This window comes from Schistocerca nitens, unplaced genomic scaffold (assembly GCF_023898315.1).
Source record: "Schistocerca nitens isolate TAMUIC-IGC-003100 unplaced genomic scaffold, iqSchNite1.1 HiC_scaffold_375, whole genome shotgun sequence".
Taxonomy (NCBI): domain Eukaryota; kingdom Metazoa; phylum Arthropoda; class Insecta; order Orthoptera; family Acrididae; genus Schistocerca; species Schistocerca nitens.
In genome coordinates, this window is record NW_026045909.1 from 6,353,777 (window position 1) to 6,381,500 (window position 27,724).

Genomic DNA, 27,724 nt, shown 5'->3' on the forward strand with positions numbered 1-27,724 from the left:
TTGTAACCTCCCCCTCACTTATCGACCTTAATGACAGTGAAAAATTAAACAGCGTGTACCTAATGGAAATTTGGGAAAAGCAATCGTCACCGAAGTTTATCTGTCGGTAAAGAGGGAGGAAAGGGTTACATCTAAATGAAAGGAAAAATGCAAATGAAACTGGTTGAAATTAATTTTGAAAAGGGGTAAAGTTAATAAAGAAAGTAAATGTGCGTCCGTTACGTTAACAATTAACTAGCGGTAATTAGATATTTGAGATTTGGGGAAATTACGATCGCCAGTCCTAAGGACAATTACTATAGTAACTGAAAAAGAAAGGTTATTCCACATATAACAAGCACTAGAAGCGTGGCAACTGAAGGTGGACACGTGTAGTGTGAAAACTGAAAGTTTGTCAGAAGTAATAATTTTCGCTACACTCTGACTTAATTTAGCAAAAGAATTAATAAAACCGGAAAATTGAAAGTTAATTTAGTGACTGAAATTAATAGTGATATTTGTTTCTGAAGCACTACGAAATTCAGTAAAATAAGGTTAGTCTTGGGCTACCTCAACAATCATTTCAAAAGCTACTTGAATCTACGCAATTTAGAAATAAGAGATTTAACTTCGAACTTGAATTAAATGATTCTGAACAATTAACAATAGTAAAATTTAGTACGTACCAAGCTGAGCTGCAGTCACAGGTAAGCTAAAATATGCTAACAAAACTCGCACTCTTAATTTGTGCTCGTGTAATCTAAATATTGTAGCCAGCTATGAATACCTTAACTGAACTTTGAAATTAAAGCAGTGAAATTGAATTATATTATTTTAATGCTGGCGTTTGAATTTCAACGACACTCGGGTTCATTTCGGAAAAGGAAGGGACCCTGCTTGGCAATGCAATTGGGACAATGAGCAACAAAGGTTCATGCTAAGTTGCTGTAATTTTGTGATGCAACAATTTTAAAAGCTGAGGTCTGCCATACAGTTCTGAAACTTTACGTGCTTTTAGTCTTCCTTGTTGGCTGATTGAAGGTTTGAAGTAGTCGATCGAAGAGGTGGCGACAGTCACTCATTGTCGGCCGTCGCTGTTGCAGAAGCTGGATGCTGGCGCGCCTTCTTCTCGATACGATCACCAGGCGAAACGGGCTCTTGATGTGTCCCAGCTAATGCTTCCCGTCCGCGACACCGTGCTAGAAACTATTATAGCCAGTCGAGAGCAATTACATGCTGCCCAACCCCGAAAGCACGGCAACTCGCGGGAGCGTCACACAACGCACCTGCTCCACTGCACTACCCCGGCCAGACCCTTTCTGCTCAACCCGCGCTCCACGCGGCAGAGTTAACACTCCCAAAGATCCTAAATACCTTCGTTCTCCACACGACCTATCGATGTATTCGTTCGATAGTATAGTTTTCCCTAGGCCAGACCCAGCGTATAAATACAAATAATATTCACAAAACAAACCAATTATACATCGACATAAATGCATATATATACAAATAGCAAAACCATTACAATATACAAAGACACAGAAATGTTATATCTTCAGGTAACAAAATAAGGAAAAAAATTTGCAGTGCAATAGATGGAAATAGGAGGATATGCATTTCCGGCGTTACACGTGCCCCACGTTGTCTGAGGATGTTCGTGTAACCTAAACAGACTCACAAAATGTCCCAAAAAAGAAACAGTGGAAATGCATGTGCTCAAAACATCAACAAAGTGTAGCATTCGTCTAATTAACCATAAATCAATTTTTAGACCATAATAATTGAGTGGAGACACTCCTAATCCTATTCCACTCTGTCATCTCGCACAAAATAAATCAGGTTGACAACATATTAAAATTCATAGAAAACATAAAAAATGGTTTAGCTATTCTAAAATCATCAAAATTCCTAACAGCATCAAGAAATGGAATACTATTTACAAAATTAATCAGAGTACATGGTCATAAAAACAGGTAGATCAAAATACGCAAATTAATAATTAATTACATAGAATACACATTTTATATAACCTTTTCATAATTAATACTCTCGCAATGAGAGTCCACTTAACGCTAAACAAGAAAATAATATACAGCAGATCGACAAAAACATAAATATTGACAACAGAATTCTTTCACATCAGCTGTCCGGGAAGAAAAACAACTCCGCCTTCCTTACCCGCAAGTGCAAAGAATGCCGACAACGGCACAAGAGCCGACAGCGGCTCCGCCTCGCCAGTATTGTTGCGCCCGCCTGTGCGGCACGCTTGATCTCACTCGCCCTTGTAACGGCATTTCCAGAACGTCCGTTTCACTGAATTCTGTCGGAAAAACTCACTCCCAAGTAATCTCAAGGAGTCCATTACCACTATCACAGTGGATAACTCAACACTGTCCATCATCACACGCATGTATTAGCCTGAAACTTAAAACAGCGTCTAAGTACATCGGCAACGACTAGTAAAACACATATTCATGAAATCTTACAGCTAGTTACAAAATCATATTTACATTGCTTAATCTACTGTGACTCAGCTGAAAACTTAAACTAGCAGCTTGGATTTTTCAGTAGATTAATAATCATTTTCTCTTACATCATTTAGTAAAAATTAATTACTTATTAATTACAACTTTTTTAATGTCCTCTTGGTCAGGCAAAAGCATGGCAATCTAGCAAATCATTTAATCTTACACTCTATATTTACATACTGTACAAATTACCCATTCTGTGGTATTAATCAATCCTATGTTGGTACAATTTCAAGTCTACAATGTTCCGCATACCTAATCGTTTTCCAGAGCTTGGATACTCTAAGCAATAAGCATTTGTGTGAGGTATACCAATGACTTTATATGGTCCATTATAAACAAACTTAAATTTAGAGATTTCAATGTCTACCTCGCTCGATTTCTCATGAGCTTTTACAAGTACTAAATCTCCGATTGCAAACTTATCAAAACGCGCTTTAGCGTCATGACGACGTATGCGAGCATCGGCTTTTAGATTCATTACTTCTCGCAAACGATCTTTTTTCACACCAATACTAATGTCAATCCGTGGAGGGAATTTGATTATCTCTTCCAATTCACTTTCTACACTTTTGTCAATGCCGAAATTCCTCACGTTACGGCAGTTCAAATTCATTCCTACGTCAATGTCATCCGGCCAGTTAACAATGTGTATAGGCTGGTATTGCCTATGCACACCGTCTCCTGCCTCGTCAAAACTAACTACTATTGCTTTATCTTGTGACGTACATGTCAAAGTTTTGCTTTCGCAATTCATCACTGCACGGTACTTTAATAGCCAATCTAACCCGATAATTCCTTCCGTAGTTAAGTCTGGCACGACGACAAACTCTTGTTCAAATCGTGCCCCACATATCTCGAAGTTGACAAAAATCTGTTTTGTGAGCGGTTTACTGGCCTTCCCAGTAGCACCGATAATTTTCACTCCTGTTACTGGCATAACTACGATGCCAGGTCTGTTTTTCAGTAACTCAAATATTTTCCCAGATACAACACTCAATTCTGCACCGGTGTCAATCAACACGTTTAGTTGTAGGTCGTGCATATTAACAGACACTACTATCTGTCTACACTTGTCCTCGACTGTTTCTTTATTTTCCCACAGTAAATCCTCGTCTATATCCAGGTCATTCCAGAAAAAACCATCCGGCTTTGATCCTAAATTCGGCTTATCTAGCGGATTTTTCAGCCTCTGTTCACATACAGTTTTAATTTCAACACGTTTGTCCTGAGGCGTAGTCTGTAGCTTCGCCTCCAATACCGAAACCTTTTCCTGTAACTCGTCAACTATTGAGTGTTGCTTTGCTATCAATTTACTAATTGTCACCTTCGTTGATTCCTCTTTGGTCAGATTGATCTCATCTGCCAATCTACCTGGAGAAATGTGCCCAGTAGTATCTGAAATTACTTCCTCTGGATCTGCGCAACCCACACTGCTATCGTCTGACCGTATAAAGTCAGCTCTAACCTCATACACGCTGTAATCTATGTGCTTTTCTACCAGTCGTGTCCGGCTATCACTAAAATTTTCGTAATCTTTCTCCTTAATACTCTCGCAATGTTTAAACTGGAGGTTTGCGGCGGATGGTTCGGCTACTTCTACCACTATAACTTTCGGTAAAGTCTGCCGGTTAGGGCCAGAACTTTCCGTTACTACTTCAACATCCAACCCCTGCGGGACGAAACACGACGAATCTTGCTCGTGGTCCCCATTAACATCAACTATTTCTAGTAAAGTCTGCCGGTTAGGGCCAGAACTTTCTATCACTTCACAAATACTATCTTCCTGTGGGACGAGACGCGGCAAATCCTGCCCGCGCTCCCCATAAACACTTCTCCCGTAAGGGGCCCCTATAATCTCTTAGTTCGTCGTATAAGCGACCGAACTGCCTTAACCAGACCTCATCCCTCTCTGCATCCCCTCGCTCAATGGCGAACGTGTTATCCGACATCTGATCTTCTCTCAACAATTGCGAATCATTTTTAAACTCAATCTTCATTTCCGCTGTGGGTGTTACAGCTGCCACTTTATTATCGTTTTCCGGAACACTACTTAAATTGTTCTCACTGACAGTGAATTTTCTACTGCCGTGTCTACAGCTGATCTACTACTTGTGGGCGCACTCCCTTCTCCTAACACTGGCACACTCTCCCGCCGTTGATTATTCCACACGGAATTTTCATAACGACGACACCTGGGTTTTCTCCTGTTATTGGGCCGCCAAAATTTCTCCACGCCCGGTCGGCCCCTCACCGGCGCGGCTAATGGTTTCCCTGTCTCGTCCCAACAGATACGCTCCCCAGATGCTGCTGAGGCGGCTGATCACACCCTCTGGCGTTATTACTATTCTGTGAAGCCCGTATCACGCTAGTATGATCCTGGTTTCCGTCATTCCTGTTATTATTTGCATTGTACCGATTGTTATTACGGTCCGAACCATTATTGTTATTGCTGCCATGGTTGTTGTTGTTGTTGTGGTCTTCAGTCCTGAGACTGGTTTGATGCAGCTCTCCATGCTACTCTATCCTGTGCAAGCTTCTTCATCTCCCAGTACCTACTGCAACCTACATCCTTCTGAATCTACTTAGTGTATTCATCTCTTGGTCTCCCTCTACGATTTTTACCCTCCACGCTGCCCTCCAATGCTAAATTTGTGATCCCTTGATGCCTCAAAACATGTCCTACCAACCGATCCCTTCTTCTAGTCAAGTTGTGCCACAAACTTCTCTTCTCCCCAATCCTATTCAATACCTCCTCATTAGTTATGTGATCTACCCACCTTATCTTCAGCATTCTTCTGTAGCACCACATTTCGAAAGCTTCTATTCTCTTCTTGTCCAAACTGGTTATCGTCCATGTTTCACTTCCATACATGGCTACACTCCATACAAATACTTTCAGAAACGACTTCCTGACACTTAAATCTATACTCGATGTTAACAAATTTCTCTTCTTCAGAAACGATTTCCTTGCCATTGCCAGTCTACATTTTATATCCTCTCTACTTCGACCATCATCGGTTATTTTACTCCCTAAATAGCAAAACTCCTTTACTACTTTAAGTGTCTCATTTCCTAATCTAATCCCCTCAGCATCACCCGATTTAATTTGACTACATTCCATTATCCTCGTTTTGCTTTTGTTAATGTTCATCTCATATCCTCCTTTCAAGACACTGTTCATTCCATTCAACTGATCTTCCAAGTCCTTTGCTGTCTCTGACAGAATTACAATGTCATCGGCGAACCTCAAAGTTTTTACTTCTTCTCCATGAATTTTAATACCTACTCCGAATTTTTCTTTTGTTTCCTTTACTGCTTGCTCAATATACAGATTGAATAACATCGGGGAGAGGCTACAACCCTGTCTCACTCCTTTCCCAACCACTGCTTCCCTTTCATGCCCCTCGACTCTTATAACTGCCATCTGGTTTCTGTACAAATTGTAAATAGCCTTTCGCTCCCTGTATTTTACCCCTGCCACCTTCAGAATTTGAAAGAGAGTATTCCAGTTAACGTTGTCAAAAGCTTTCTCTAAGTCTAAAAATGCTAGAAACGTAGGTTTGCCTTTCCTTAATCTTTCTTCTAAGATAAGTCGTAAGGTTAGTATTGCCTCACGTGTTCCAACATTTCTACGGAATCCAAACTGATCTTCCCCGAGGTCCGCTTCTACCAGTTGCCATGGTTGCGGTATGCATTATTCCCATGGTTATCGTTGTTGTGGTTGCTGATGTACCCGTTGTTGTTATCACGGCCTCTACCACTGTCGAGATTATTGCGCCAATTGTCCTCGTCCTCCACTCTTTCCAGGAAATCGTTTATTGTCCTGTAATCGCTTCCTACGTAGCGTTTTGTATCATCTGGAAGCTCCTTGTAGAGTTCCCAGACTATTTCGGATTCCGTGCGGCGATCACGCAAATATTCCAACTTGCGGATCCAGCCCTCACAAAACTCCTTCAACGAACCGCGCGAATTCGCATCGAAAGGCCTCGATACGACAAATTCGCGCCAGACACTTTGCTGTTTTTGCTCTGACCAGTATTCAGCCAGAAACAAATTTTTAAACTCGTCAAAAGTCTGGTTCGTAATGTTGAGGTTTAAGCCCCAACGCTTGGCATCACCAGCCAACACATCAATAATCGCATTAATTTTTCTCTCACTAGTCCATGATCTTGGTAAAACTCTTTCACAATTTTTAATGAAATCCGTCGGGTGTATACCGTCTTTTTTCAAGGGGTCGAACCGCTCCTCTTATGTCAACAATTCCGAACTATGTGAACAGATTGGCACATAGCTCTGTTTTTCGTCAAGTTTCTTTTCTAATTCCGAAACTCTCGTAATTACTTGGCAAGTGGTTGTCGCAAGCGTTTCTACTTCCCTTTTTTTCTCTTCGCAGACATTAGCCTGCTTCGTCACTTTAGCATCAACCTTGGACACTAAAGCCTTTAAAGTTTCCCCCTTCTGTTGATCCTCTTTTTTCACTAATTGAATTTGTTCCGTCACCTTATTCTCGATGATCGGAGCAACTGCACCTCCTACACTTTTCTCGATTCTGCTAATTTCGGAATAAAAACGAGTATTTATGCTCGCAATTTCCGCCTGAACGCTTACCATTTCCTGTTTAAGATTACCGATTTCGGTATTAATTACAACAATATCTTCTTTCGTTTTATCAACTTTTGTGTTAACAACTCCAACATTGTTGTTAACAACATTAATAGCTTTGTTCTGATTGTCTAGCTTCCATTCAATTTTTTCAGCCTGAGCTTCTTGCTTGGCAGCCTGAGCTTTAATTTCTGCCGATTGACTCTTGATTTCATTAATCAAAACATTCAATAAATCAGTTAAATTCCCGGAAACTACCGGTTTTACTTCCGTAGCAGCTTCCTCTTTAATTGTCACCCCGTATTCGTCATCAAGGGATTCAGATTTGATTTTCACTTCCGATTCCGAAACATTTTCTAAAGTTTGGAATTCCATTTCTGCTCTTTGTTGCGTTTCGGCGGTCGCGTCATTCATGCTAGCCGCCTGCCCCTGAACAATGGGTACCGCGGTGCGCGTTTCCCACTGTTCGACCGATTGTTCCGTATCCAAGTCTACCAAATTTTGGTAATTGTTGCCTTCACTCATTTTAATAATTTTCAATATAAATAACAAATCTCAAATCTAATTAGGATTCCTCCCACTACTTAATCTCGCTGCCATAACTATCTGTTCGTAACCAATACTTTGTTACGACATTTGCACCATACAAAATTCGTGTCCAGAACAACCTCAAATCTGAAGATTGTCCTGTCACCAGGTCGCCACGTGTAACCTCCCCCTCACTTATCGACCTTAATGACAGTGAAAAATTAAACAGCGTGTACCTAATGGAAATTTGGGAAAAGCAATCGTCACCGAAGTTAATCTGTCGGTAAAGAGGGAGGAAAGGATTACATCTAAATGAAAGGAAAAATGCAAATGAAACTGGTTGAAATTAATTTTGAAAAGAGGTAAAGGTAATAAAGAAAGTGCGTCCGTTACGTTAACAATTAACTAGCGGTAATTAGATATTTGAGATTTGGGGAAATTACGATCGCCAGTCCTAAGGACAATTACTATAGTAACTGAAAAAGAAAGGTTATTCCACATATAACAAGCACTAGAAGCGTGGCAACTGAAGGTTGACACGTGTAGTGTGAAAACTGAAAGTTTGTCAGAAGTAATAATTTTCGCTACACTCTGACTTAATTTAGCAAAAGAATTAACAAAACCGGAAAATTGAAAGTTAATTTAGTGACTGAAATTAATAGTGATATTTGTTTCTGAAGCACTACGAAATTCAGTAAAATAAGGTTAGTCTTGGGCTACCTCAACAATCATTTCAAAAGCTACTTGAATCTACGCAATTTAGAAATAAGAGATTTAACTTCGAACTTGAATTAAATGATTCTGAACAATTAACAATAGTAAAATTTAGTACGTACCAAGCTGAGCTGCAGTCACAGGTAAGCTAAAATATGCTAACAAAACTCGCACTCTTAATTTGTGCTCGTGTAATCTAAATATTGTAGCCAGCTATGAATACCTTAACTGAACTTTGAAATTAAAGCAGTGAAATTGAATTATATTATTTTAATGCTGGCGTTTGAATTTCAACGACACTCGGGTTCATTTCGGAAAAGGAAGGGACCCTGCTTGGCAATGCAATTGGGACAATGAGCAACAAAGGTTCATGCTAAGTTGCTGTAATTTTGTGATGCAACAATTTTAAGAGCTGAGGTCTGCCATACAGTTCTGAAACTTTACGTGCTTTTAGTCTTCCTTGTTGGTTGATTGAAGGTTTGAAGTCGTCGATCGAGGAGGTGGCGACAGTCACTCATTGTCGGCCGTCGCTGTTGCAGAAGCTGGATGCTGGCGCGCCTTCTTCTCGATACGGTCACCAGGCGAAACGGGCTCTTGATGTGTGCCAGCTAGACTTGGCCACTGTTTCTATGTTTCGATACAGTGTATCGATACGTGGAACTGTTTCAGTGTTTCGGAACGGCTGTGGTTCACTGTTTCGAAACAGTGGTGTTTCATTCCGTTCCTGTCTCGGATAACCGGACCAGATTCGATCTCGAGCCAGCCACAGAAACTGTATCGTTGTTTCAAAATAAGGCTGTTTCAGTCCACCTGTGCTTGGAACGGCCTAATTGTATCGAAACAGTGATGTTTCATTCCGCTCTGTGTCGGACGAGATTCGGGCTCGGAACAGGTACTGAAACACAACATACCACTTCATGAAACACTTTCAAGAACGTCGAAATCTTTTTGACAAGCAATAGCATGAAGCTTAAGTTATCCGAAAATAAAGCTTCGTCTCTAGCTGACTGTCCTATTTCGAAATGGCGTAACATCTGCTTTATAAACACTAACCAAACAATAAAACAACGCATACTATTCACATTCAAAATAATAAGTATGTGAAAATCATTCAGTTAAATTACCCTTTTTTTATAACACACGCTTCCCTGTTCATGTACAGTAATCATATTAAGCAACGCAAGTAAGCCTACAACATTTTGAATAAAAAAAGGCGTAGAGTGACAGTTATTAGACATATACATAAATTTGATGTAGGTATAATTGCAAGCAATCTGTTTGACATATCACTGATAGTGTAATGGTGAACGGGAAGGGCTGGGAAGCATGGTGAATTTATAGTAACGGTTCGAAACACCTTGAAAGACAAAATTTTTTCTGTTATATTTTGTTATTTATTCGAATTATTTGTGAGTCTATAGTCACTGTGCCTATTATCCACAATGATTCCATTTGTGTGCATGGAAATTAGCAGGATGGGTATATTACCCATACAAACGGAATGTGGGAATCCCAGTAGCATATCCGTTGTTTCTGCAGTTTGCTCCCACCTCCAGTTCTTTTCGTGGTGGTTCATCTGTCTTCAGCTATGGCTGTCCTCAGTCAATTGAAAAGTATGAAAGTCACACGACACGAAAGCAACGCATTTGCTGCAGGAAATACGAAACTGCCAAGACTCCTGAGTGATAAGTTTCATACTTTCTGCGGTATGATTATCGCTCTCGCACCTCATTTTTGTTTATATGGACATACTTATACAGTAGACATTCAAGATGATAAAATGTGTAGGTTTATTAGATTACAAAACACAAACTGTTTCACTGTTTCGAAACAGCGTATCGAAACATTACATTGTACTGTTTCATTTGTTTCGAAACAGTTACGTGTTTCAGTTTGCCCATCTCTAGTGCCAGCTAATGCTTCCCGTCCGCGACACCGTGCTAGAAACTATTCTAGCCAGTCGAGAGCAATTACATGCTGCCCAACTCCGAACGCGCGGAAACTCGCGGGAGCGTCACACAACACACCTGCTCCACTGCACTACTCCAGCCAGACCCTTTCTGCTCTACCCGCGCTCCACGCGGCAGAGTTAACACTCCCAAAGATCCTAAATACCTTCGTTCTCCACACGACCTATCGATGTATTCGTTCGATAGTATAGTTTTCCCTAGGCCAGACCCAGCGTATAAATACAAATAATATTCACAAAACAAACCAATTATACATCGACATAAATGCATATATATACAAATAGCAAAACCATTACAATATACAAAGACACAGAAATGTTATATCTTCAGGTAACAAAATAAGGAAAAAAATTTGCAGTGCAATAGATGGAAATAGGAGGATATGCATTTCCGGCGTTAAAAGCCACATGATGTCAAGGATGCGAGAAACCCCAAAAGAAAATGAAGAGGAACTAGTTGATACCTGTCTTACTACACAACATAGATTGGGGATGCTGAAGATAGTATGGCCAAATGTTATCCTAGTTACGTTACTTAGTAAATTATTTGTATGTTCTGTTGATTAGGACAAATGACACGATTACTTCTTACGTTAATCTTAAGAAATCTTCATTTTTTTAAATATATTTTATAATTTAATTTGTAGCGTCGGATTTTGCTGGTGTAGGGTCTGGGCTGGGGGCTGTACAGGTGTAGGCTTAGTTTAACATTTTCTTTCTTAAATGTAAAATCTTCTTGACAATATAACAATAACAATAAAAAGTAACTTAATTTTCAGCCCACTATACTCGTACACACATCAAAAAGTTTTGCATCACCTCGGTTCCGAGAGTTCCGGAAGCTGTACAGAAAATTGGAATATATCAACATAAACATCATTTCCACCCTTTTTATTGCTCATGAAAACCACACACTACATGTTGTACAGCGAGACCTTCAGAGGTGGTGGTCCAGACAGCTGTACACAACGGTACCTCTAATACCAAGTGGCACGTCCTCTTGCATTGATGCATGCCTGTATTCGTATCATACTATCCACCAGTTCATCAAGGCACTGTTGGTCCAGATTGTCCCACTCCTCAACGGCGATTCGGCGTAGATCCCTCAGAATGGTTGGTGGGTTACAGCGTCCATAAACAGCCCTTTTTAATCTATCCCAGGCATGTTCGACAGGGTTCATGTCTGGAGAACTTGCTGGCCACTCTGGTCAAGCGATGTCGTTATCCTGAGAGAAGTCATTCACAAGATGTGCACGATGTAGGCGCGAATTGTCGTCCATGAAGACGAATGCCTCGCCAATATGCTGCCGATACGGTTGCACTATCCGTCGGAGGATGGCATTCCCGTATCGTACAGCCGTTACGGCTTCTTCCATGACCACCAGCAGCGTACGTCGGCCCCACATAGTGCCACCCCATAACATCAGGGAACCTCTGCCTTGCTGCACTCGCTGGACAGTGTGTCTAAGGCGTTCAGCCTGACCGGGTTGCCTCCAGACAAGTCTCCGACTATTGTCTGGTTGAAGGCATATGCGACACCCATCGGTGAAGGGAACGTGATGACAATCCTGAGCGGTCCATTCGGCATGTTGTTGGACCCATCTGTACCTCGCTGGATGGTGTCGTGGTTGCAAAGATGGACTTCGCCATGGACGTCGGGAGCGAAGTTGCGCATCATGCACCCTGTTGCGCACAGTTTGAGTCGTAACATGACGTCGTGTGTCGTAACATGACGTCGTGTGGCTACACGAAAAGCATTATTCAACATGGTGGCGTTGCTGTCAGGGTTCCTCCGAGCCATAATCCGTAGGGAGCGGTCATCCACTGCAGTAGTAGCCCTTGGGATGCCTGAGTGAGGCATGTCATCGACAGTTCCTGTCCCTCTGTATCTCCTCCATGTCCGAACAACATCGCTTTGGTTCACATCGAGACGCCTGGACATTTCCCTTTTTGAGATCCCTTCCTGGCACAAAGTAACAATGCGGACCGTCTAAGTATAGTTGAACAACAGACAATACGAGCCGTGTACCTCCTTCTTCATGGAATGACTGGAACTGATCGGCTGTCGCACCCCCTCCGTCTAATAGGCGCTGCTCATGCATGGTTGTTTACATCTTTGGGCGGGTTTAGTGACATCTGTGAACAGTCAAAGGGACTGTGTCTGTGATACAATATCCACAGTCAACGTCTATTTTCAGGAGTTCTGGGAACCGCAGTGATGCAAAACTTTTTTTTGATGTGTGTAATTTTCAAAGCAGGTCTCAGGCAAGAAACAACAATTAGAGTGCCCTCGTCCTACAGAATTCAATCAAACAGAAATAAAATAAGCTTTGCCTCAGCACAGAAACTCTGACTATCAAAGTAATAATTGCACTATATGGACCTTGACTACAGACAAAAAAACACGTTAAATATAGCTTCTGCAATTAACCATAGGACGCTAAGACAACCCTCAGAATTAATTAAGATCACTCGCGTAGCACACAGTTATACACTGGTCTACGATTACTCCCGTAGCCAACTAGCTGCTATGACCTACTGTCAGCTGTCTGCAGAATCAGCCACACATACATCTCAATACAGTCTTGTGTAGAACAAAACATATAAATGAATCACTCTCACAGAACTAAATAACAAGGTAACTTTCGTAGTTCAAATGGCATATCAGTGAGGTTCTCATTGTAATAAATCATACAAATCAGAACCGCTCATGGCGTTTAACTAAGAAAATCAAAACGGCTCTCGCACACCCAGCGCTCCACCACTCAATTACCACCACCATGTCGGATTGTTGCTACGTACATTCCGTGCGTAATAGTACTTGTTAAACAATGCACTCAATGCACCGCTTGTTCTCTGTATGTAATCTATGACTGATCACTTAACCACCGAAATATGGGTGTTACTACTACATCACGTAGGTAGTGCTCCTCTTGAAATGCAGAAGCATCCGTCTCCACATGCGCTGGAACTGCCGTCCTCTGGCTCAGGAAAAGACGCCATCCACTCCACTGGATTGTTTGTACCCACAAAGCGGCCACGCACCATGCGATGTCTGGCAGACAGCTCCTTGGCGTATTAGCTTGGAGAAGGCATTCCGTTTTTTACAGAATTAATAAGTATTTGAATTTATCCATCGTCCATACTGTCGAAAAAGTCGCCATCGAGCACGTCTCATATATCGGACCATGCTTGCCGGTCAGGAGCTCACCCCGGCCTTCAACTTCCTTGGGAAAAGCCGTCGTTTACTTTCCGCTGGCCGTCCCTATTTCGGATGACCGTGAAAGCCCCTCCCTTCATCTCCTGCATCGGCTCGCTCAGCCGGGGCAACTCTTGCATTCCAAATGTCAAACTTCAATCTGGCAGAAATCTCGCCGACATATTGGTTATGTTACACTGCGAACCAGCCAAAACAGACATGCAAGTCTGGCAACAGAATGGACCAGAGGACTACCTTCTGTACTCGACGACCGGTATCGATTTGCCAGACGGTTTAAGCACAATAAATATTCGTGATTTGCAGGAGCGAATAACTTCGTACTGCAACTAGACCTCTCCATCCCTTCAATCACGTTGACAACAGATGATACAGTGGCATCCTTACCAGGACGGTATCGATTAACAAGGTCAGTTCGAGAAAATTATTTCACACTGCGGCGTTGCTGGGTTAAAATTCGCTTGACTGTTTACTGCTTCTTTCGTCGTACTGTCAACCACAAAAGTTCCACCTACCTCAGTACGGCGTCTGGTCACGAAACCGCTTCTCTGCAACGCAGATACTGTTCTGACGATGTTAAAAGCAGCGTTGAAGAAAACCATCGTCAATACTTACGTTAGCACAGTCCGCGTTAACTCTGTAGCTAAATGTCATGTAAATATCTTATAACAATTTTCGGGTGGAGGGTGATTATTTCATCCCTTAGAAAAATGTCAAAATTCGGCAAATAGTTCTTTATTTGCTTTAGATGCCAAATCAAATTCTTACTTAAGTCTCTATTACAAAACAAAAAATAGTGAAAGTTATTTAAGTATAAAAATTCAAACATACTGAATAACATTTTGTAAACTTCAGTAATGATTCCAACTGATAGCAAAGGACAAACTTTTATGCATCCGAACTGACTTTAATCTTACTAGTGTCGGTGTTTGGTATTTTTGGTAATTTTCTTTAACTCTGAAAGTATCCCAGCCAGAAAGCTGAGATTTTGCAGCCAGCTTCTTTTTAATAACAAATGGCTAAATACACTACTGGCCATTAAAATTGCTACACCAAGAAGAAATGCAGAAGATAAACGGGTATTCATTGGACAAATATATTATACTAGAACTGACATGTGATTACATTTTCACGCAATTTGGGTGCATAGATCCTGAGAAATCAGTACCAAGAACTACCACCTCTGTCCGTAATAACGGCCTTGATACGCCTGGGCATTGAGTCAAACAGAGCTTGGATGGCGTGTACAGGTACAGCTGCCCATGCAGCTTCAACACAATACCACAGTTCATCAAGAGTAGTGACGGCCGTATTGTGACGAGCTAGTTGCTCGGCCACCATTGACCAGACGTTTTCAATTGGTGAGTGATCTGGAGAATGTGCTGGCCAGGGCAGCAGTCGAACATTTTCTGTATCCAGAAAGGCCCGTACAGAACCTGCAACATGCGGTCGTGCATTATCCTCTTGAAATGTAGGGTTTCGCAGGGATCGAATGAATGGTAGAGCCACGGGTCGTAACACATCTGAAATGTAACGTCCACTGTTCAAAGTGCCGTCAATGCAAACAAGAGGTGACCGATACGTGTAACCAGTGGCAAACCCATACCATCGCGCCGGGTGATGAGCCAGTATGGCGATGACGAATACACGCTTCCAACGTGCGTTCACAGCGATGTCGCCAAACACGGATGCGAGCATCATGATACTGTAAACAGAACCTGGATTCATCCGAAAAAATGACGTTTTGCCATTTGTGCACCCAGGTTCGTCGTTGAGTACATCATCGCAGGCGCTTCTGTCTGTGATGCAGCGTCAAGGGTAACCGCAGCCATAGTTTCCGAGCTGATAGTCCATGCTGCTGCAAAGGTCGTCGAAATGTTCGTGCAGATGGTTCTTGTCTTGCAAACGTCCCCATCTGTTGACTCAGGGATCGAGACGTGGCTGCACGAGCCGTTACAGCCATGCGGCAAAGATGCCTGTCATCTCGACTGCTAGTGATACGAGGCCGTTGGGATCCAGCATGGCGTTCCATGTTACCCTCGTGAACCCACCGATTCCATATTCTGCTAACAGTCATTGGATCTCGACCAACGCGAGCAGAAATGTCGCGATACGATAAACCGAAATCGCGATAGGCTACAATCCGACCTTTATCAAAGTCGGAAACGTGATGGTACGCATTACTTCTCCTTACACGAGGCATCACAGCACGTTTCACCAGGCAAAGGTCGGTCAACTGCTGTTTGTGTATGAGAAATCGGTTGGAAACTTTCCTCATATCAGCACGTTGTAGGTGTCGCCTCCGGCGCCAACCTTGTGTGAATGCTCTGAAAAGCTAATCATTTGCATATCACAGCATCTTCTTCCTGTCGGTTAAATTTCGCGTTTGTAGCACGTTATCTTCGTGGTGTAACAATTTCAATGGCCAGTAGTGTATAAAGTTTTTCGAAATTGAATAAGATTTAGTATAGTTTATTTAGATTCTTAAGGGTTTGAATATTCTGTCGTTGGAAGTGACACAAGTAGCGCTTCCCACGGTCGTGCTAGCGACAGGTGCGAGTGAATCACGCCGAGATACAAGCGGTTGTCACCACCACCGACTTCAGAGCTACGAGCCCGTACTGCAAGGTAGCTTACTGCAATAAACTGCTATTGCGGTTTAACTCGCGACGTTACAACACAAGCGACTTATCATTTGGCGTCATCCCCCCCCTCCCCCCCCCCCGACCTGCCTCCTCCGTTTTTCCCTCATACACTTTCACCCATACTAACTGTAATAGTCACCGTATACAAATCTTACTTTTGGTGACCCTCTCAGTTTGACATCCCATGAGGCCGCTATTAATGAATTGCGATACATCCTGTATAGAAATCGTACACTTGTGGCGGCTCCAGCGCCCTTCTCACCTTGGCGCACCAAGTGGTGACTTGTGTCGGTTGGGCCTTAAACCAGCCCTTTCGGTTAATTCGATCTAGTACTTAATTAGGTTAGTCAACCCTAACCCATCCATTAGCACATCGCAAAATTCACTGATCAATTGCTGTGCAAGCTCCCTCTGACTCCGTATTAGGCGATCTAATTGTGCCACATCACCTCCCCAATCGTTCTGTTGTAATGCCAATAGCGGTGCTTCAGAATGAAGGCAAAAGGAGAACGTCATATTTTTCAAAATTGGAATGCGTAGTAGCACGTGAATAAGACAGCCAAGCAGTTGCAATAAATGGAGGTATGCAATTAACCTTAGCCGTGGTTTCAACGGATTTAAACCACTCTTCTTCAGAAGAAGACATGCCGGCATGTAGCTCTTAAAATGGTCTGGCATTTAATGTGCTTGATTTTACTAATGTGACAAGAACTTGATTTTAGGGCCTTAACTTCTACAAATGGATGTACAGATCGTTGCCGACGCATTTCATGTGGTGATGTTAGATCGCTTTCCTAACAGACTGTTTGCTGATGTGAAGTTAGTTTGTCGTCCTTATGAAGGCGATGGGTTTAAATCCGTTGAAACCATGGCTAAGCTTAACTGAGTATAACCATTTATTGTAACTGGTTGGCTGTCTTATTCACCTGCAATTCTGTGACAGTTGCTGAAGTGCAGCCATTTGAAAATATGGAAGGTGAAGTGATATAGAGCCAAATTCGGGATTAATCCAATTCTCTTAATTACACCTACCCAGAATCAGTTCAGTAGATAGCCTCTCCATTACATTTAATTTGATTTCCATGTAAAATCCCGGACTTCAACTTAACGACAACCCTCACAAACATCTGCGAGGCGCTAGAATTGGCCGTCACATGTATCGTGGCATCCAAATCAAATCCAAATTCGACCACCCACACACTGTTTGGTGTGTGCAAAACCACTTATTACTTGCTATAGTCACAGAGATTACTGGTGTCCAATAGCCCAGCTGTCGGTTCATTATTAATTCCAGAGCAGAAGCGCGAGTCTCCGGCCATCCTGATTTAGGTTTTCCGTGATTTCCCTAAATCGTTTCAGGCAAATGCCGGGATGGTTCCTTTGAAAGGGCACGGCCGATTTCCTTCCCAATCCTTCCCTAACCCGAGCTTGCGCTCCGTCTCTAATGACCTCGTTGTCGACGGGACGTTAAACACTAACCACCACCACCAGAAGCGCGAAGCTAGCCTGTATTCCTATAGGGGCAGTGACAGAACTTCTGTGCACCGCTAGGACACCACCACCGCATCTCCTGTAGTGGCAGTCCTTCCGGAAACGTCCCACTGCCCCACATAAGAAACAACTGATACGTTTTAAACTTGCCTCTCACAGCACCTTGTCACCTATAATGCTTGCTAGGATTCATGCTCCCGACAGCGGACAACGTATTTAAACCCTTCGATTTGATATGCTATTTCTTCTAAATTCCTGAATGTATAAGGGGACCAGGCGAACATCACCTGCGAACGATCCGATGGTTTAAATCCTCCAACAATATTAGCCACTACATCATCCTTAGAAGCCACAACACAATCTGCACGTGCGGCTGATAACAAAATCTCTAAATGTTTCGTTTATCCCCTGTTCATGCCCGTAATTTCCACACTGCCCATACTGGAACTACTCTCTTACATAACTCTTGTCGAAAATTTGCTACGCATCCCCTTAAAGTATGGCCCTTGCTGTCCCACTTGCCAAGCTGCCTATGCTATGGGGACAAGTCCTATATGCGTTGACGCAAACATTCCCCTCTTTTTTGTCAAGAACACCATGTTGTACAGTCACTTCACAATATCTGATATTGAATCTATCGATACTTCTTGCTATTGAACACTGCTGGTAGTGGGTGGGAATCCTAGCAAAATGTATTTTACATGATTTACCCTCTCTTTCCAGCAGCTGTCTTATTCTGTTGCACTCCTCATCTTCCACTACTAAGTTTTAATTCGTCTGACTACCTTGCACAGAGACTGCTGTTCACAAATCACCATTTATTACATCTAGCCTGGCCGACCTCCTGTGTAACTCATCCAGCTCATGCCTAGTCTCTTCGTCAGCTACTACTAACAGATCATTAATTCTACTCCTATTGAAACGTCCCCTTAGAAAAATTATACACGACTGTGCTTAAACTGACACACAATATTTTTAGCGCAACGCAATCTGACTATCAAAGATCCCTGCAAAAGAATGGCCCTGAGTAACATTAAACTATACCTTTCACAAATCACTTACCTCACAAAAATCTTCCCTACTCAAGCTACTGCAATACAGCGAGCGCCACTACAGCCAGCTAAATAAAAGATTCAAACTACTGAAGGCACTAACTACTGATAGGCATAGTTAGCAAATGCAAGGTTTTGATAGAGAACAACCAATGTATTTACCTCAATAGTCATAATATATGTAGCAGTTCATGACAAATTTCAAAACTCCGCCATCTCTCTCCCCACATCCACCACTGCTGGCGGCTCACCTCCAACTGCGCAACGCTACGCGCTGTTCACATCCAGCTGCCGCTGCCCAACACTACAATGGCAGACAACAATGCAAACTAGCCACAGACTGCACACAGCACAGCCAGTGATTTTCATACAGAGGTGGCGTTACCAGTAAAAAAACCTAAACAGCCTACTTACATAGCCCCCATGCTCCCCACAAAAAATTTTACAAATTATTTTGGGCACTGGCCAATACAGATTTGAAAAAATTTTTCATAATTACAGTAAGAAAGATATCAAATGCACACACTTCTTGATACAATATTGGTCAAAAGCTAAAATTTTCTCACAGTCCATAAAGACAGTCCTGATCATTCATCACAGTAACATTGCAGTGTTTTTCTCAAAGTCTGAGCAGTAAAAGACAATGCACACAGACGTAGTGGATTTCCATGCAGTCTTGAAGAAGTAGTGTTGTCCTTCCAACGGAAAGACAGTGCTGACTCGACATGCAGACAGGTAATGGGCCACAACAGAGTAAACCCACAGCAGAGTCAGTCGACGTTTTGAAAAACATTGGTAGGTAGGTCATCACAGAGTAGACCCACTGTAGTCCTGGTAGAGATTGTGGTATTGGTGGGCCACCAGAGGCGCAGACCCACTGTAGTCCTGGTAGAGATTGTGGTATTGGTGGGCCACCAGAGGCGCAGACCCACTGTAGTCCTGGTAGAGATTGTGGTATTGGTGGGTCATCAAAGATGCAGACCCACTGTAGTCCTCGTAGAGATGGCCAGCAGCCATCTGTTGTGACTGTGCAGGTGCACAATCACCATTGAAGAGGCTTGCGGATAATATAGCAAGTCCATAACCACCACTTGTGCACTCACAAAGTTTTTGGAATTGTCCTTAGAACCAGCAATGCTGTTATCCAGTCCCTTGCTGAATTATTAACACACGTGCAAACACTAACAGTCCCAACTGCTCACATACTGTGCATATATTATGACCAACAAAAACGTGTGCAATGAAATGATACTTAATTTGAAGAACTGGTGTCTATACAATTATAAATTTACAACATAAGAATACAATTACAAAGGTACAAAATACATCATTAAAGAACATAACAATACAGATAACATTTGTAGTACAGGCTTTACAACAGAATAGAAATAAACATATACATCAATGATACAGGAATTATGACATAAGTACATACATAAAAGATCAGAATAATTATTGAAACATCGACTTCACACATGAGCATTAAAACAAAACAGAATAAATAATGTCTAAGCATCTTTACAAAGTAAATAACATATTATCAATGCAAATTATATTTGAGGATAACAGTGTTCCTCATCATAGAAAAGATTCAAACTACTGAAGGCACTAACTACTGATAGGCATAGTTAGCAAATGCAAGATTTTGATAGAGAACAACCAATGTATTTACCTCAATAGTCATAATATATGTAGCAGTTCATGACAAATTTCAAAACTCCGCCATCTCTCTCCCCACATCCACCACTGCTGGCGGCTCACCTCCAACTGCGCAACGCTACGCGCTGTTCACATCCAGCTGCCGCTGCCCAACACTACAATGGCAGACAACAATGCAAACTAGCCACAGACTGCACACAGCACAGCCAGTGATTTTCATACAGAGGTGGCGTTACCAATACAAAAACCTAAACAGCCTACTTACACTATAATACACAGCCCTTGCTTGTAACGTATGCACTATGAAGACGATGCACATTCCAGGCTGGCAATACTAATTCAAACTACAAGAGAGTCGGCCAATTAGTTTTACTTCTCATACTCATGTCCTGGTTCTGCCGCTCCATTAACTGCACCAACACGCCCCCACAACCTACTGAAGTTGCTGACATAGCTCTGCTACTGTGCTCACCAGTAATTGGCTGCACACTGTCACCTAATAAGAGAAATGGTTCAAATGTCTCTGAGCACTATGGGACTTAACATTTGAGGTCATCTGTCCCCTAGAACTTAAAAAAAAAATTATTTCAACATCAATAATAATATTTATACAAAAGGAACCCACCACCTTAGTGATTAGTGGGTCATAACAATTCTACAATGTTATACGTATATTCAGCAGCTATTATTATTATTATTATTATATTGGTACTATGTTTATTATTGTGAGCTACAGACAGGATACTACAGGATAATAGGCAGATTACAGCTATTAATCTATTCTACTTGCTAATTGTTAGTTTTCTTCCTACTTATTAATTCCTAACTGCCTGCAGCGTTACAGGAGTGTCAGCGTAGATATGAACCTACTACTTTAGGCCCTGCTCATCGAGCTAATCCCGATGAGCGTGCCCCTGACACTGGGCAGGCCAAGATTGTTTGTCGCTGCAGGTTCCTAACTTAATATATATATCTAAAGCTACAACCACTGTACTAACCTACGTCATTTCCGGTGCTTTAGTCTTGATCAGTGTACCCTGGTCCCCCTAGTCCTCCACGTCGCGGATTGCAACTGAAAAGTCGACCTGTCCACGCACAGGCGGTATAGGATCAGGGTAATTGGACACATTCGGTATTTGTCGTTAGTCGTGAAAGTCCCTCAAGTATGCTGTCAGTACTTTCCGTGATACCTCATCTGCCAGTCTGTTTAGAGTTTCAAAAGTTTCTTCATGTCTTAATAGGTCATATGTATTGTTATACCCTAGAACTTAGAATTACTTAAACCTAACTAACCTAAGGACATCACACACATCCATGCCCGAGGCAGGATTCGAACCTGCGACCGTAGCGGTCGCGCGGTTCCAGACTGAAGCGCCTAGAATCGCTCGGCCACACAGGCCGGCGCCTAATAAGAGAGCTCCTTGTTATTAAGCCTGGCCACACCCATCACGTCCCTGCAAGCCATGACTGGAACAGCACATAGGAATGCAAGACACAGGCTTTTATCTATGGTTTAATGTTTCTAGGCTTCGTCCCCACGTCGGCACAATGCACAACCACACTCTGCTACCAGTTGTGGCATAGAATTCTGCTGGAGTTGGATTCAGGCTGGGGGCTTTGCAGGTTTGATAACTAATTTGATGGCAATAAAACGATAAAAAAAGGAAATTAATTTGCAACCTAGCGTAGTTCTCTACAGTAGAGCTCAAACAAGAGAAAAACAATCAAAATGATTTCAACATAATGAAACAGAAATTAGTGAAAGAGAATTAAAATCAACTTCGCCTCAACACACAGAACAAACAAGAACAGTCATAATTATAATATATGGTCCTTAACCACAGAAGGAAAAACCTATAAATATATACCTTCTACAACCAACCACAGGACAGCTCTTAGACTTAGTTAACATCACCCACACAACAATGAGCTAAACAGTGGTATAATATTACTACCTTCACCCATCACTATCAAGTCACTACGACAAGCTGCTATCAACGATCTACAGTATTATGTATAATATATCTGAACACAATCTTTTCTGCACAATAAAACACATAAATCAGTCACTCTCACAGAGCAAAAATAATGAGGTAACTTCCTTAATGGAAATGCTCAGAGCGCAATAAAAGAAAACAGACCATCTTCCTTACAATAAAACGTACAGATGAGGCACACTCGCGGCAGGTAATGGACTAAAGCGGAATGTCCATCGCCTTTAGAGGACACGTTGGCACACTAACCACGCCAATACACAACAACCAGAACACACTGCACTTTAACCACTGACTTTATGAGCATAAAATTAACCAATACGCCCGGTACATCGCTTGTACTCGACACGGTACACTATATTGGAGCACTGAACGATCAAGATGTGGCAGTCAGCTACTACAGCACACAGGTACTGCTCCTCTTGAACTGCAGAAACGTCTCTCTCTGCCTCCACTCACTGGGATCGCCATCCTCTGGTCTGGAGGGGTTGGTGTGCAGTGAAGCATGTCAGTTCTGTCGCTGCCCTTGTAGGAAATGACGCTAGGTTCACGCATCAGTATCAAAGATCCGTTGCGTTTTGGACACCAGTAACTGTGTGACTGTAGTCGTTCATAAGTGGTTTTGCATACACCAAGCAGTGTGTAGGTGGTCGTATTTGAATTTGATTTGGATGACACGCTATATGTGACGGCCAATTCTTAGTGCCTTGCAGGTGTTTGGATGGGTTGTCATTAAGTTGGAAGTCCAGGATTTTATATGGGAAATCAAGTTAATGGTAGCAGAGAGGCTATCAACTGAACTATTTCTGGATGAGGTGTGATTAAGAGAATTGGATTGATCCAGAATTCGGCAAAAGACACCTAATACTCCATGGAGTTCTTCGTGTTCACATACTGGGAACGTCACGCGTCGGCTGTTACTGATGTCTGGTACACAAGACGTTGGCGCCCCAAATTGGAAAAAGTAGCCCGTTCTTGGCCGTGCACCAACTGATTTCCAGTCGCCCGTCACTGCTCCACCTCAGCCCCAAATGTATGCATGTAGAGTAATTATGGTGTACGCGTACGTGGAGACAGTGTTTGGGAAGCAATCGCCGACATAGTGTAACTGAATTGGAATAAGGGGAAGCAGCCCGCATTCGCCGGGGCAGATGGAAGACCGCCTTAAAAACCATCCACATGCTCACCGGCACACCGGACCTCGACACCAGGCCGCGCGGCGGCTTCGTGCCGGGGACCGGCACGCCTTACCACTAGGTAAGCAGCGGGGCGGGCAGAGTAGGTGGTAAGGCATATATAGAAATTTTTAGTTTCTCTGACCGCATGTTTCCATGCATGCATAATAACGATAGCATATCTGACTGTGTTCTGCAGACTGTAGAAATTCCGCATTATGTCATCCTGTTCTCATTCACACTGACATCGTGTTTTGGATTTTAAGTTTCGGAAAATCAGTTAGGAATAGTGTGTAGTACCACATTGTACTAATACATCTATAAAAACACCCGAAAAATTGATTATGAGAGTTCAAAGAATAAGAAGATAAACAGAATGTGGTTATAACTCGCTCCTAGAGATCCAAATGATATATGATACGTCAACGATTTGGGTCTTAAAAACAAAATTGAAAAAAAAAAAACGCATTTTCGAGAGCTTCCTGCAGTTCGTCGAAGTTTATAACATGCATCTCATGAATGAAAATGTTTCGTATATGGTGCTACAGTCAAAAAATATTACTACGGTGATCTTTCACCTCTGTCTACTGTTGTTGAGGATTCGATCGCAGATAAATACTTGTGACAAGTAAGATTATGAGGATGACTGCTGCTAGTTACATTCCCAGCAATTTAAGTTGTGCTCTTAGATTCCTGTCTAACCGCGTTCTCGGAAATCGCTACATATTCGGAAAAAAAGTTGAATTATTTATGACAAGAAAAAAATAAAGGACATTGTCGGTTGTTTTGCTCACAGCAATTTCATCTCCAGCAGTTTCGTATTTCGTATTTTAAACACACAGAAATCACGAAATCATTACTGAGGAAGTGCGCTCTTACATGTAAGAAATAACGAATATTGCAGAAAAATCTTAACTTACACGAATAACAATGTCTCAGAACGTGTCGCATTTATGAAGATGAGAAAAAAACCTTTGAACCCATCCGTGCGCGAACCCATGTCCTTTCGTATTGCACTCCTGAGCGCTAACCACTTGGCCACGCCAAACAACTGACAGCTGCTGCTCGATTCTTGTACTATTGCATAGAGGAACGTAGGCTGAGTTCGTTGCCAAACGGTGCTGCGTAAGTCATAAATGCATGATAGTTTGGAAGGTTTCCAATATCAGGCTTCACATAATTGCTTTCCATTGTTACTTGAAAGTTGTAAGCACGTGTCGATAATTACTAACTAAACCATTTGTGGGAAAAAAGTACACAAAGCCACTAGTAACGTCAGTTCACACTCATGTAATATGCGTAAGCAGAGCCGATGTCTTGCTATTTAATGATCTTTAAACTCTTATTTGCATAAAAATAACATGTATGCTGAGAGAATGTTGACCGAAAAGTTTTTTTGGATGTAATCTTTCACAGTAACAATCTAACATAACCATGTTTCTAACAAAGGAAAATAGTCTAATATGAACTCACGTTCCAACCGGATGCGTCCTCTGGTGAATCTTTAGTAACATAATCACTAAATCCAGCGCTAAGACCGCTAAATATGTTTAAAATAACAAATTATAGGTGTACATAAACCACAGGTCACCGATCGACAGGGCCACACCGAAATCCAAAACCTCTCGGTACAATTGTCGTAAAATCGGTGGGAGGACCGTTCGGTAACAGGTCTCAGAAGCCTACTGAATAGGATTTTTGGATAAAGAACCGAAAATGACGTCACTACCGAGACTAACCTACAACACCGATCGGTATGAACGATACAGAATAGGGCCACTGGAGTACAATAGGGTGGCGGCCGGCAGCTATTGTAACAGGACCGGAACGATAATCGAGAACTCAACAAATCTTAGACGCAGGTGAGAGGAATGAAGAAGTGGCACCTTGGAAACCACGCAGGCTGGGTTATTTCCAAGGATTTTTACTCAGAAGCGTACGAGTATAGGTTTTCCCTCGCAAACTTTCCGCGCTGAACGACAAAAGACTAAAATATGGTTGGTCGGCGTTAGGAAGAATCTGTAGAGAGGGAGAACACTCCGTGGTTTCGGGAATATGATTCGTTTTCGGAATTATGATGGTGACGAGCTGAGCCTTGCTGGGAGGCCAGCAGTGGAGAGACGAGGTCTTGCCTTCTGAGCGTCCATGTGTGATGGTCGCTCGATATTAGCTTTGTTGGTACAGACGGACTTGCTGTCTTTGCTCTCAGAAGAGTTTATAGTTAGAACAGTTAGGCACTGTACTGTTGCGAACCTATACGATTCTGGACTTTACCTCCGGGTTGGAAATCGTCGTTGAGTATGCAGCGTTCAGTAAATGAGAGCACTTCTTCTGCCTTTACTTACGTTGAGACGTTATCTGAACTCCGTCCTTGTGGCTGGGAGTTCGCGCTTCTCGTCTGTAGAACACAGAGAGGAGAAGACAGTATTAGAGTATATTAGTCAGAGGTCCGCCTTCTGCCGTCCTAGTGTCTGAAAGCGTTTATTTGTGGCTGGAGTTCATCCATCGTCGCTGACGAGTATGAGAACCATCACTTCGACGCTCTGGACGCAGTACATACGATGATATCGCAAATTGCTCCGGCTTATTAGGGCTTCTTTGAAAATAGCGTCTTCTACTACGTAGATGATGTCAGTCATTTCGCGTTAGTGATATTAGAGAGCGCAGTCATAATAAGGGGCAGAGTTGGGCAATTGATTAATAATTTTAGCTAGGAAATATAGACAATTGTACTTAAAGAGTTGATTTTAATCTATAATAAATATATATTGAACAACAACGTCTATCATTCAGTAGTATTAGTTGCCTTCATCATTCATTTATGTTTAGATTGTAGTTTATATGTAAAAAAGAGCATTAAGAGATCCTAAGATCTGGGCCAAATCATCATTTTAGCGTTTATTATTTTCCGTTGCGCTCATTCATTTTTACACCCGTCTGGAGTAGCATCTTGGAAAATGTGTGTCTGCTAGTTTTTTTTCTGTATGGTTTTTAATGATATAAAGCGGTTTCATTACACACTCCTGAATGCAGATACAGTGCCTTAATCATTGTGCCACCTTGAAAATGGGCAGAGAATATGCGTCGTATACCACTGACTCAGTCCCCACGTTGAAATCGCTAACCAACGTATTCTGAAGACTTTTTCGTAATATTCATACGGCCTTTTTTCTCAGTTTGATACCAAAAGTAACTCCAGACAATATGTTTTGCTAATTGTCTTAATCGCTTACTCAGAAGCTTTCGAGTAGCGCTGGGGTGTAGATTTGACTGCTTGTGCCTCTGAATATTTAATACGATAAATGTGTTTCTTGTTGGATTTCTTCTACTTCAAGTGTGCTACTCACATACCGTGTCTTTGAAATATCATGTAAAAAATATCCTTGATCGCACATGTTGGTTTGTGGTCTTCAGATCTAAATTTCATTTGATGCAGCTTTCCAAGATCTTCTATCGTATGCATCGCATGGCTCCTGACAGCTACATCCATTCGAGCTTCATTAGTGAATTCACACCATTATCTCGCTTCACAAACATGTCTTCCGCACAGACTCAAAGTTCCCTCCACTTCACTATGGAATAAGCTGCTCATACTATCTCAAAATGCATTTTCACAATTCGATTCAGTACTCCTTCAGTGGTTATCTGATCTAGCCACTATTGTTCTGTAGCATCATATTTTAAAAGAGTCGGTTCTTTTTGTCTGTACTGCTTATCATCCACCCTTCGCGCCCATACATATGACAAATTCACGAAAATCGGTCATTTGACATCAGATTGAAGGAAACATGATCGTGCTAAGAAAGAAATAACGCCACAAATCAGCAGCAAAACACCCTGTTAATAACATAAGCATCAGTTTTCTACATATCCAAACACAACGAAACAGAATTAGACACGTTTGAAATATTCCAAATACACGAACACCAAAGGAAACAACGTGAGTCCATCCTAACTGAGAAGAATGATGTTTACAACATTATCGTCTCTGTTTTTAACAGCAGCCTAACTATTAAATATAAAACCAATAAATAAAAAATGCCTTCTCCACCCTCTCTACCCCCTTACCTCCCCCCCCCCCCCCTCCCCTGCTTTCGGTTTGAGTCGGATTAGAATGGATTTATTCGAAAAGTGTGCGTTCGAAATACACTTATGCTAAGTAGGACGA

At 42.1% G+C, this 27,724-nt stretch overlaps 1 protein-coding gene across 1 annotated transcript in view; it reads left to right on the forward strand.

The window, feature by feature from the left end:
* Positions 1–27,724, forward strand: part of LOC126229575 (aminopeptidase N-like) — a 166,043-nt gene that overhangs the window by 130,572 nt on the left and 7,747 nt on the right. The window lies entirely within an intron of this gene.